The 13,787-nt window shown below is 43.8% G+C and overlaps 1 long non-coding RNA gene across 1 annotated transcript in view; it reads left to right on the top strand.

Moving 5' to 3' along the window:
* Positions 1-13,787, top strand: part of LOC142483587 (uncharacterized) — a 63,299-nt gene that overhangs the window by 17,111 nt on the left and 32,401 nt on the right. The gene's annotated exons all lie outside the window — the stretch shown is intronic.

Genomic DNA, 13,787 nt, shown 5'->3' with positions numbered 1-13,787 from the left:
ACTTCCTTTTCCACCCTGGAGACAGTGAGTACAGAACCCCTTCTCTGTTCATCCCCCATGGTGAGGCAATCTCTTTTTACCGGTTTCTAACTAATAATCACCACTACATACCATCCACAAGTATCTGTGTTCTGCTGCTTTTCCCAATAAAGTGGAGGAAATATTACAGGGCTTTGAGTGATTTAAAAGGGAACTGTGTTAATGCTATCGGGAGCCATTCACCCATCAAACGTGACCCTGGCTTCAGAAAAGTCCTCCACCGCATTCACTCTAATTTCTGTTTGCTCAACTCTGGAGGCATGTGAGGTAAGTTCACCCCTGAGCTCATTAATAGCTTGTTGTTTTCTCTGAGTTTAAGTCTAGCTTAGGCATTAATTCCTTGGCCACTGCCTTGGCTATTATGTCATAGTCCAAGCTCTGTTGTGTGTGGGGAGGGTTGCTAGCTTCAGAGCCCTCTTCTCTCAGATTTGTTCCCTCTCCCTGATGGCCGTCGGCCATTTAATGAGGATCCTTTCTCTTGTCTGTTTTCTCTAATCTCTGATTTTATGGGGCCATAGCTCTGTTTTTAGAAAGATATTTCTCCATAAACTGGAGGTCGGAAGTATCCCTTCCGAGGTGATTATCTTTTTAGGTACGTTTTTTCAGGTATTTTTTTGCCGATATTTCGTATTTCCCTTGAGTGTGTCTTACTCCTTTGGCGCCATACCGCCAGCAGTCGGTCCTCGCAAGCTTAATAAAAGTCAATCACCGTAGCTAACCACCAAAGAGTTAAACGAAAAACAGAGAAGGATGAATCACTGAAAATCCTTGCCGATATCATAAGGAAAGGGTGGCCTGATGAAAAATCTAATTGCTATACGGGTTCAAGAGACTTCTGAAACTGCAGATATAAACTTCCAGTGATAGATGGAATCACGGGCAGTGAGATTGCAATACCGGTTAGCGTTCAAAAAGAAATGCTGCAAAAGTTCTATAAAAGTCCTTTAGCACTAAAGAAATGCAAAAATAAAATAAAAAAACAGAAAGATGTTTGCTTGTGTGTGTGACGGTGAAGGGGTTAACCAGGCTCATCAATAAAGGTCAAGCCCACTTGGTTACCACTGATCCGTGTGTTGGGGTCCTAGAGTGTCAGCTCTTGGACCCAGATGTCCTAAATGCATTACTGTGACTGTGTGCAAATTATGTGACACCAAAGATCTGTGTGTTTAACCTTTCCTGGGATGGTGGGACCAGGAGATTTCTAGGCTGTGAGTTTCAGGGTAGGTTTGACGGAGAAACTTCTTTCAGATTGCGTCTATTTAGCGGGGTACCAAAGTTACTGGAGACCCCAAAAATGTACTCGGGATTCAGGTTAGATTCCCGGCTACATTGAAGCGCAGTGCTCCGGTCAAAACCGTACCATGAAAAGCGTTCTTGCAGCTCACCCTTAGGAGCTCCTGCTTCAGCACAGACCAGAACAGGTAAAATGAAGCACAGGGAGGAAAAGGGTAACAACTAAAACAGTCAAAGGGTCCCTAATATAAACAGGAGGGGCTGCCCAGTTCTTACCCAGGTCACCCTCACCTCGGGGATAAGGAGTTGAGGGTTTAGTCCAGCCCAAAAATAAAACGGAGAGGGTTTTATTAAGATAAGTGTAAGAGACGTGTTCAGAGGTACGCAATGGAGACTGTTTTAAGGTGAAATTAAAATAAGGCTTTATTGCCTGTTTCCTTAAATAGCACACAAACATATGAAAACAACAAACACCTATCCCTGTGTAAGGGCTGTAAAAGTGGGGAGATGAGCTCCCCTAAGTATGCTCCAATCAATAACAGTGGATGTGGTAAAGTTAGTTGGACCACATATGTATTATAGTAGTGGGACGGCAAAATAAATATATAATGGGTGGAGATGGCCACGGTGAATATAAATGTTAGACAAATCCTCAGGAACCACTGGGACATTCTCCTTGAGGACCCAGATCTAAAGATAGTGCTGAAAGATCAACCACAAACAGGTTACAGGAGAGCTAAAAATCTGAAAGACATGCTAGTACATAGCCACTTCCAAACACAGCCCTTTAAAACATGGATAGGAGACAAACCTGTAGGGTCCCACCCATGCTCAAGATGTAAAGCGTGTAATTTTATGAATAAAACAAAAACATTCACGGACTCCATGCAATCCAAGACATTTATGATTAAGAACTTCATCAATAGTCAGACAATGGGGGTCATTTATTTAATTACATGCAAATGTGGCAAAATGTACTTGGGAAAAACAAAAAGACCTCTAAAAACAAGAATATTAGAGCATTTGGGAGACACACGCAACAAAAGAGACAAACCCGTAGCCAAACATGTGAACGAGTACCATGAGGGAGATATGAAAACACTAAAATTTAATGGAATCGAACATGTCACCAGGCGCAAGGGGAGGAGACTGGGATAAACGTCTCTTACAGAAAGAATGTAGATGGATATACCAATTACATAAACAGAGTCCAGATGGTTTAAACGAAGGTTTTATTTTTTCAGCATATCATGTATCATGAATCATATAACCAATAATTTCTTAGAAAATTAAATAATAAACATACATATATATATATAGGTGTAGCCAGGTCCCCCCAGCCTGTCAGCACCCCCGTCACCTAGCTGCCGATCGCGGGTGCCGCCGAGTCCAATGGCGGCTCCGCTCGGCGATCGCAGAGGTGAGGGCGGTCAGGTCCCGGCTCGGGGGTTGCCGAGGACGCGTGCGGCCGGTTGCCAAGGCCGCACGCGCGTCACAGGGATCCTGGCGCTCTCGGAGCCGGGCGGGGAGGGCGTTGCCATTAGAGAGGGACTCGCGCATGCGCAGTGATCGCGCATGCGCAGGAAGGACCCAGAGCCAGGGAAGAGTCGCGCGAACGTAAGACTAGGCAGGGAAACAGTGAGGCAGCCCCAGAGAGCTTGCGTAGGCGCAGGACAGGAGATAGAAAGCCCGCGAAGCCCTAGCCTACCAGGGAAGGCTCTAGGTAGGGACTACGAGTCCCAGGAACCTCTGCGCGCACCACGTGAGGCCAGGGAGCCAATAGGGCTAGAGGAGAACCAGGCAGCAGAAAGGATACATTTCCCGCGCTGGACCCACGCTAGTCAGTTGGAGCCAGGGAGCGGTGAGGGAAGGAAGGGTGCGGGGAGCGAGTGCAGCTCCTGCACCCAGATAGGTACCCACAACCCAGGTAGGCCCCAACTCCCCACCAGGTTAGTGGGTAATTGATCAGGGCGGCCCAAGATAGGGACGCTGCCTTAGTGTTAGTGTGCTGTCTGGGCAGGGTCACGGCTGTCCGTGCCGTGAGGTCTGACAGGCAGGCACAGTGTTGTGCAGCACGTTGGCTGCACACATCCAGTGGGTTACAGCTTGTTGCTGCAGACGCTGGGATCAGTTAAGTAATAGTCAGGACTGGGAAGAGTTAGGGGAGTGGGGCAGGTTATTAACCCCTGTAGGCCCCTAGGAGTTTCCCCCTAAGCCATCAAGGTTGCTGTGCTGTAGGGACGGCCTATAGTACAGTATTGTCCAGGTAGCTAGTGCAGTCAGTTAGGGACTCAGCGGGCGCTGCCTCCGTGTATTGAGGTGAGCGCAGTTCATCGTTGCGGCTGCAGCAGTCCTTCGGGTGGGATCGTCCTGGAGGTGGTTCCGGTGTTCTTCGGTCGCCGGATCCTTTGCGAAGCCAGTTGGAGATCCGAGCACAGGAGTGCTCGGGCAGGTACTATTAAGTCAACAAGTGCACCAACGGGCCCTTAGTGTAATAGTGACTGCGCAGTCACCCACGTTCTCTCCAAGAGTACGGGACATTGGGTGGGGATTCTCGGGACACTGGGTGGGATCACCTGGTGTTGGGGAAGCGTCCTGCGCGACGCAGTAGGTGTCTCCGCTAGAGAGGGGCACAGGTTATTATGGTATTGCCGTGATATATTGTCTTGCATGTTAGTAAAGTCACTAGTTATTATACATCACTGTGTATTGGTTAATTGTATGTGTCCTGCGAGGAACCACTCCCCCTATGGTGGGAGCCATCGCAGGTGGAGGCGCTGCATCGAGTAAGTGGTTACCCATAGTATTATAATTGCCCCAGGTTCCCCGTGGCAGAAGCTCAGCCCTCCTGTGAGCCAACAGGTGACGCACCACACACATGGTAACACCGTATGTTCCTTGCACTCACAATATATCTGCGATTGGGGGGGGGGGGGGAATACCCGTTACATATGTAACAGATTTTCTGACCTTGCTGACCCACCCAATCTCACATTGGCCCCTGTGGTCTAACCAGTCCCCATTACATGGTCATGTCTGGTGGTGCACCTGTTGGCAACAGGACTCCTGAGTCTCCCGCATGATGTTGTGTGGGGATTGCCAACCCAGACAGGCATCTGAGGTAGTGTGCATGAGTCCTACCTATATCCAGTGCAGCGCCTCCACCTCATCAGGATCCCTGCGTCCGCAAGGGGATGGTTCTGATGAGGAACTCCTCCTCCGTGGTGCCTTCTGCTGGAGAGTAACTTCACACTCACACAGTGGGGTTGTCTTTGAACAGGGCATCTTTATTGTTGCTTGGTGGTATGGGCCAGCTGCCCCTCACAGCTAGCAGTCTAGCCGCTCATCTCTTTGCTGCACTCCATTAGGAAGGTTCCTTCTCCTCTAATAGAGTTGCTCTCCACCTCTCCCCTCAGGGAGATTCACCAGCTTGTCTCTCTGCTTTGAGCTGCACAGACTCACAGCTATTGCATCAGACACTGCAACACTGTTGCAGACCTCCACATGACTCTCCTGAACAGAGTCAGAACACCAACTGAACTGAACTGCTAACTTTAGGCAGTGCAGTGTCTTATATCACCTCTAGAAAACAGACACCCTCTGTGTCACTAAGGGTGGACACAAAGCATGTTGTCACTTCCTTTGGAACATATGACACCTCACGAGGGTTTGAGGGCAAACCTCTATGATTGTTGCTGGCAATCCTGCATACTTACCAGGTTTACTGCCAGCATGAGAAAGAGATATGTACACCAATTTTACACATGGCTACATATACTATTCACAAATCAATAGCACTATATTATTTATCTATATTGATTAATATATATATCATAGTTAGATTAATATTTATTAATTTAGAGGGTTCACATTGACCATTAGGGGTGAACCAACCTAGTAAAAATCACTCCTACATTATCACTATACTGTATGTCACTATTTATAAATTCTTATAACACAATTATATTAGGTCACAAAGTTTATTTATCCATCACATCCATCACTTCATTATCACAGCACGAATATTTTATTTATTTATTCTATACATGAATCATTTTATACAATAGCCATCTGCCCATGATATCCATCTAGACCAAACCCTAGTCTTCCGCGATATACCACAAAGTAGATAGCATTCTCTGACACCTGTAATCAAAACCTGCAAAGAAAGAAAACAAAGAGTTAAAATGATACATAAGAATACCAACAGCTATTCATTACCTTCTCCAGCCCTGATTGGAGCATACAAAGACACCCCAAGCCGTGATGTGTATTTAAACTAGGCATTGCGATCGGGAGTTAGACTCCTCATTTTCTGAAGAAGCGTGTCCAATCACGCGAGACGCGTCATACGTCCTGACGTCACAGATGGCCGACAGCTCTAATCCAGAAACACGACCAGTATACTGGTGTCTGAGACACCGCAATTTCTAGGGGATCTGTATACCGTGTTTGAGCACGGCAACCCCTTACCTTATACCAATAGAGGTCCGCCGTGACCATGATATGAAAGTTGATGGGAAAATATTGTTTTTAGGTCCGCTGTGACCTTTCCATAAGAAGTCTATTATAGACATTGTGCACTTGAGAGGGCTGAGATTGTCAGTGGCCTATAACCTATAAGTATATATAATAACAAAAACAGAAGTAGAACTGGTCTATATAGACCATGGGAATATACATGTGTATATATATATATATATATATATATATATATATATATATATATAATCAAAAAATAAATAGATGATACCGTTCTGTGGCTAACGAAATGCTTTTATTTGTGCGAGCTTTCGAGATACACTGATCTCTTCTTCCGGCGATGTTACAATGAATGAAGCAAGGATAACTTAAAAACAGTGTCTCTTGGAATGTTATCTGTGCTTGTCCTTCCCCCGTGTGGATGTGTTTTATGGCTAGAGGTGTCAAAGGGTAACTGAAAGCAAGTGAAGAAAGAGTGTGTATATGTATCAGTGTGAATAAAAATTAATGGAGAGCCCACAGTATAAACAGTGCTCTACACAAGGTGTGTGTGGAGTGAGAGGGATATAAATGGTGTGGGTGGGTGTGGAAATGTGAGAGTTTGTAGCACAACTAAAAGTGTGTGTGGATACTATGTGGTCCCTATTGGTGTATATGGATGGAAAAATAAGGAGTATTAGTATGTGTGAGAGACAGCTGTGTGTGCATACATATAGCACAGTATGTACAGACATGGCCTTTAGCGCTCATGGGAAGAGAGTTCGCTAGTGTCAGTAATGACTCATAAAATTTCGATCTCTGTTTAGGCCACTGCTAAGTGTCCCGAACAGTTGCATAAATTTGTATTCATGCAACCGTCTCTCTTTCGGGGTTTTAAGATTACCTTTGAGTATGGCAACCCTCAGATCGTTCATCTTATGGCCAGAGTCAGAAGCACACAGGCAACTCTCTGATTCAAAGTACTACACCCAACTGCAGGAGGATCCAACTAAAAAATACATGCGAGAACTCAACAGGATCATTAAAACAGATGTGTGTGTGTGTGTATTGAGCTACTGTGTTTGTGTGTGTGTAGAGGCTCCAGTGTGTGTGTGTGTGTGTGTGTGTGTGTGTGTGTGTGTGTAGAGGCACTGTGTTGTGTGTGTGTGTGTGTGTGTGTGTGTGTGTGTGTGTGTGTGTGTGTGTGTGTGTGTGTGTGTGTGTAGCAGCAATTTGTGTGTGAGCTGCTGTGTGTGGGTGTGTGTGGGTGTGTGTACAGAGGAGGCGGCAGTGTGTGGATATAGATAGCTGCAGTGTAAGAGTATATAGAGGTGGTTTAATGTATTTACCATTTTATTTGAATAAAAAAATCTATTTTAACTATACAAAAGTGTCTAGTATTTATGAAATAAGCCTACATTTAGACTATATTAGTAATAATCCCCTCAGAACAGGGCATTACTGGCCAATAATGCCTTGGCTGGGTTAAAGTCCCTCGGCTTCGCCTCGGGCCTTCAACTCTTCCAGCCAGGGCATTATTGGCCAGTAATGCCCTGTTCAGAGGGGATTATTATTTAAGTATACAGACACACATAATTCATGTGTTTTTCACAGTCTGAAAAACAATATAGAGTCTCCTACCACCAATCCCTCTGTGAACAGGAATTTTAAACCTTTTTTTAAAAATATATTTTCACACAGTCACTATAAGTTTTCTTGATGTAATAAAATTTTATTATTTTTGGTTTTAACAGTCCTCACCGATGCAATAGCCTATAATATAAATGTATATACGTATTCTACATACAATACTATAGAGAGTGCAAAGAGAGGAATTATTTCTATCCTTCTTAGATAAACATCTACTGTATATATGCCAATCCCCTAGCAACCAATCTGAGGCGACTAGACAGGGTTTCCCAAAAACCTGCATGTTCCCAGGGGCCGGCAAAATATTATTCTCTGCCCCTTTGCCCCCCACGGTGCAAGGCTCCACTCTGTCTGGGCTAAGCCACATGGACCCTTTGAGCTGAGGATGTGGGTGCTCCACTTAGCCTTTCTTGCTAACAAATGGTTCACACCTCTAGCCATCTGGTGTCCCTTTCATCTAGGACCAAGGGTTAGACCGACCGGCACCAACGCCCAGGTGGCTAGGAGTGGGAAGACCCTACTTTGTTTCATGGAAACAGTATATAACATTTTAAAACATACCAGCCTTAATAGCCTATACTTTTCTATTCTTCTTTATTAAAATGTGCTAAGTTTATTTGGGGTGTTAGAGTGAAACCTGTAACTGTGTTTTTCTCCCACTAGTCATATCTGACAATCAATAAATAAACTTCTTATTTTAATAAAAACCTGCTCAGCCTTATTGTAACAGGGACTTACCCCTGTTAAGAAACTTACCTCTGATCCAGCAGTGTGCCGGTTAATTGCATACCTGCAATCAGCCAACTCCACCTGCCTAATCATAGCTCTGTGAAATAGCCTGTTCTGAGACAGGAAAGGAGATTCCTGAGCTGCCATTTGGAGCTGACACAGGAAAGCAGAGAAGCCTGCACACAGACACTGTCTTGAGCACAAAGGGGTGCTGAGATCAAGACACCCAGAGACTTATATTCCTGGACACAGGGGACCCAGGAACTTACCAGAGACTGACATGAAGGGGTCACCTGCTTTAAGGTATCTCTTGAGACTTTGGGCAATAGTGTGGTAATGGGATTATCCCTCCAGCCCTGCAGATAGGGACTGGGGAAGTAAGTTAGCCCTTACACAAGGATAGGTGTTTGTTGTTTTCATATGTTTGCTGTGCTATTTAAGGAAACAAGCAATAAAGCCTTATTTTAATTTTTAATTTAAAACAGTCTCCATTGCGTACCTCTGAACACGTCTCTTACATATGGTGTTAGAAGTGGAATGAGAGGTGGCCCTTGAAGTTCAAAGGGGCCCCGGAGACTGCCTGTGAAAATTGTTATGCTTTTGCCTGCATAGTTCCTGCAAACAGCCTGAGCAACAAAACACATGCAGCAGTGACCAGATTTAAAGGGCTACACATCCAGGCAGGAAATCTACACTGCACTGAAGAAAGCCACAATGCCACAGTTGGACTGGGAGAACTGCGACAGACGGTGACCCACACAAGGGACTGATGCTTTGACCAGAGTCTACCCCATCACTGCTGAAAGAAAAAAAACCCTGGGAATTTAAAATGGCCACCCAGTGGCCCTTCCAGTCCGATAAGGAGGAAGACATCTCTTACGGGGAACCCGAACCGAGTCACACCCACAAAACACCCCAAGAATGGTGGGGGTACCTGAACTCGGTACGAACCCAAAATACCGTTCTCTATGATGACGAATGTGATCAGCAGGAGCAAGAGTGGGAACAGCAGATCTCTGAATATTTACGCCACCTAACGCAACTGCAAGGAAAACATGGCGGATACAGTGAAGCTGCTGAAGTTTCAAATAAAGACGTTGACCCCAGTGTCCCTGATGGGACAGAGTCGTCCAAAACAAAAAGGCATAAAAAGAAAAAAGGGTCTTCACTTACCGTGGAAGGAACAGACACATCTGCAGATCCAGCGGAGGAAAAGGGGGTCCGAGATGCCCTGCAGCCTAGAGAAAATTGATAATTAGTCCCGCGGATGACCGAATATCCAGAGGGCCCAAGGCAGAAGTCGTGTACCCCAAAGAAGTGTCTGTCCGGTGCTAATAGTGAGAAACCCTCAACCAACCATACCAGGGAAGCAGAACCGGAATCAATGAGTGACGATCCCTTGACCAGCCCTGAAGAGGCCCTGAAAATTGCCAGACGTGACTGTGATCTGCTCCGGGAACAATTGAAACTGGAGAGGGAAGATAATGCTGAGCTACAAAAGACTGTTCTCGCAATCTACTCTGAATCCAGGACCGACTTGGAGGATCTAAGGACAGATCTAGATACAGAAAACGCTACTATTACCGCCATGGATGAAAAACAGAGCAAATCTGATTGCTAATCTGAAGCAGAAATATGAGGAGGCACTGAAAGAGATTACAATCTTTCAGCAAGAGGTTTGCAATTGCCATAGAGAGGTGGAAGTCCCTCAGAATGAGGTTCACACTCTCCGCACAGCAGTGGATGCCTCACACCAAGAGATCAGCAGTTGCCGCACAGAACTGGAAGTCTCTAAAAAGGAACTTCACAGTCTCACTAAGGAACTGGACATCTCTCAAAAAACTATCCTCAGTCTTAATATGGATCTTAAAGTCTCTCAGAAGGAGCTTCAGACCCTCAACCTAGAGATGGAAGTCTCACGCCAGGAGACCAGGAGTCTCAAAGCCAAAGTGCGTAAATGGAAGGAGGACTACAAGGAGGCCCTGAATATTACAGAGATTGTAAAAAGAGAAAATTTAAGACTGAAAGAAGAAAATTCTGATTTGACAGACCCCGTCAATAAAAATAATTAAAAGCTGCACGAGCTTGAAAAAATAAAGAAAGTTTTGGAAGATGAGAACTTTGAAGCAGAGCACCGACTGCAGAACCAACTGCAAGGTTTGCGTACGCACCTCCAGAATGCCGAGGAGAAGCAGCAAACTCTGTAGGAAGAGAATCTGCAGGCTGCTAAAGAAGTACAAGTGCTGTAGGGGATACCTTGAGCTTTTTAACATTGGCTACTATGCCTCAATAAAGTGATCTTTTATTATCCAAGATCAGCCTCGTCATCCAGACCAACTGACGAAGCGAATGGTTCTCAGTGCGCATGTGCAGATATGAGCAGGTGAATCTCACTGTGATTGGAACCGGTGAGGAGAGAGGACGCTTACAGGGAACCCCAGTCTGAGCCGTAGCACGGAGGAGGTACCAAGGAGGAGTGTCATCTGACGCGATCAGAGGTGGTCTGAGGATAATCCCCAGGAACCTGCGACCACAGTAAATGCGGATGCATGTGTAACATTGTGGGAGGAATTGTGCATTTGGATAATCTAGGCGGTACAGACATATTGGGGCTCCAAAAGGCATCACTCCTAAAACGTTGGAAGAACCGGAGAGAGGGGCTGGCGACAGCCTGAATGATCACACCGCACTTTTTAAGTGTGAAATTTTTGAGTGTATTTCCAATTGTTTGTGGTCTGTTTTTTATTACAGAGTTTTTTAAACGGTATTGTCCTATGATATCTATAATTTATATTTCATATCATGCATGAAGAGTGTATGATCAACCCATATCATCAATCATTTCCACAGTACTTCAATATACAATAACATAACACAAAAATTAAGTAGCGCTAAGGAGGATGTGAAATAACCCTAATATATGATAAATTATAATAACATACAGTACTGTATTTAAAATATTAAAATTAAATTAAAATTACCACAATTTAACCTAATTATATCTACAAACCATAACGCGATAGTGAAAAAAAAAAGGAAAAATAAAAAAAATGTTTGTTCCACTCAACCGAAAAAAACAATAACATAAGTAACATTGGTTTACTGTATATAGCCATATAAGTGATATCTTTTGCACTGTGGTACTATCTCACTAATTTAGGTGAACCAATAGACTTCAGTGTTAACTCCCCCACACCGCTTATATAAGGGTTAATTGAGGGGTACGAGTGATATATCTAGGTATTGTGGCACTCTCACCACCCTAGAGGTTATATTATCCTAGTTAATTTTTGTCATACTGCCCTCAAGTGGGGAGAGAGGATCTATACATTTAGAACACGGGGAGTTGTCTTAACTTGTTATAGAAAGATTCTGTTTATAAGTGTTCAGGAATACTCAGACAAATTAATTATAAGGTGAATAATAAACAATATATCAAATCACTTTATTGAAGCACAACTGTATTATCTTCCCTCTATATCTATTGGAGAAAAACAGCATCATCAATCCAGGTTCCAGCACCAAGGAGGACTATAATTTTTCGCATTTCAATCAAGGAGGAGTTTGAACAGACCTTAAAGTCTTCTGGGCTGCAGGACTTTGGACTATACTTTTCATTGGTATCGTATTCACCCAGGGGACTTTTCGAAGTTTTGATGTATTTTCTCTATAGCGCTATGGTTGTGCCAATTTTCTACATGACTCATTTTTACATACAGTAGCTGTAAATAAGTAAAAATGGTTTCTTCAAGGGAGATTGAATCTTTGTAAATAAGTTGATTAGACTGACAAGGTGGTGGGAAAAAACTTGCCTTCTACAGGGCTTATTCGATAGCGCTAATTTGATACTCATGCATGGCCAAATCAATAGAATAAGCCTCTATGTAGCTTACAGTCTACTGTTAAAAGACCTTCTGACCTTAGTGTAGTTGGTTACCCTTCAGAAGTAATACAGATAATCAGTGGATAAAGGTATGGGTAGGAAAGTGCTGACCCACTGGTGTCCTCGTATTAAGGTCAGATATGGTGCATCTTTTCATCCTTTTATGGAGGGCTTGTTTGGTTAACCCAACATACTTGATATAAGGTAATGTCATAAATTCAGTAAGAGATACTAGATTGCTTGATTTGCAGGTGAATGATCCTTTTACTTCTATGATTCTTTGACATGCTGTGTGGATTATAGTTTCTGTGGAGATGCGTTTGCAGATCTCCCATTGCTAGTGGATGAAGTACTAGTAGTAGATGTTTGTGTTTCCGCGGCCGCTCGCGGTCCCATGACAGCATCGATCGGGGCCCAGGTGGCATAACGCTGTGGAGGGTCCCTTCCGAAAGATTAAACCCCACGCATCGTGATTGTGGCAGACATTGTACCCAAATTTACAGCGAAGCTGTGCTGGTGGGTATTAAACTAGTGCTCCGATCGTTGGTTAACTCTGCTGCTCCCACTTACTCTTGTCAACCGACGGGGCCGGTAAAACCACGTAACATATAAAAAAGGGGGCGCAAGACATTGTACCCAGCAGTGGAGACCAGGGGACAGTCTCAAGTTGACACACACAACATTTATATACTTCCTCTCTGTGCCATGTGCACTTTTGAGGCGCTAACCTTTAGAATTAAAGTTGTCAGCCTCCCTTCCTTAACCTCTCTTATATGTTAAACAAGGACAATTCCATCACTGCATGTTATGAAAGGGTGACAGGCTAACAGAAAAATCCAACCTGGGAACAAGCATGACAGACACAGATTGCTTTTAATAGGGAGGAGAATCTGAAAGTACAGTATTAACTACCTTAAAGCTGAAGTTCAGTCTTTTTTTTTAAATTATTATTTTTTTTTTTTTTTTACTTCAATAGTTTCATGTGTGCAATCTCTAATTACCTAAAGAACTGTATAGCTGCCAGTCAATCCGTTCTCTATGTATTGATAGGCGAAATTTGGTGCCATAATTAGAGCTGGCATATGTTTTTATTTGCTTCTGTCAGTCAGTGGAAGCTCATGAATATTCATGAGCACTCCTGCACTGACATGTGCAAGAGGGAGGGCAGGGCTGACAAAGGGGTGTGCCAGGGCTTGTGACAGGACATGAAGGGGCAGTGTCTTAGCAAATGGCTGTTAAAATAGAATACAATAAAATTGGTTTTTCAAAGTTGTTTTTTTAAAAACAGAAAATGCTAAAAGTATTTTTTCTTACTACAGAAGTGATTTATTAAAAAAACACACATGCAGGATATTGACTGAACTGCAGCTTTAATTTCTTGATGTCTATTTGTGTAATTAAAACGCGAGGACAGTCCAGCGCCACTGCATCTTTATGATGACATGAAAAAAACAGTGACAAAGGAAAAGGAAAGTGACGATATGAAGGAGGATATGCAATGTGACTAGAGAGCAAATAAAGGGGTCACTGACAGAAAAAAAGGCACAACTATCATGATGTAAAAGAGGGACAGAGTGGCGAGAGCAATTGACAGAAAAGGGATAATCACAATTATAAAAACAGAAGCAAGGAATAGTGACAGAGAAAACGGGCATTTACTCTGTAAAGGAGCATAGTAGTTAGGAACAGTGTAAGAACAATGTTATTTTTTTCAGGAGAACTGTTAAGGGTAACCAAACTCCAGTGGTGCCTTCTTACCCTTGCAGTCTCATGAGGCATTTCATAATCTCAT

This window comes from Ascaphus truei, unplaced genomic scaffold (assembly GCF_040206685.1).
Source record: "Ascaphus truei isolate aAscTru1 unplaced genomic scaffold, aAscTru1.hap1 HAP1_SCAFFOLD_339, whole genome shotgun sequence".
In the NCBI taxonomy this organism is placed as follows: Eukaryota; Metazoa; Chordata; class Amphibia; order Anura; family Ascaphidae; genus Ascaphus; species Ascaphus truei.
Note: the sequence above shows the minus strand (reverse complement) of the source record. Positions and strands in the feature narration are given on the sequence as shown.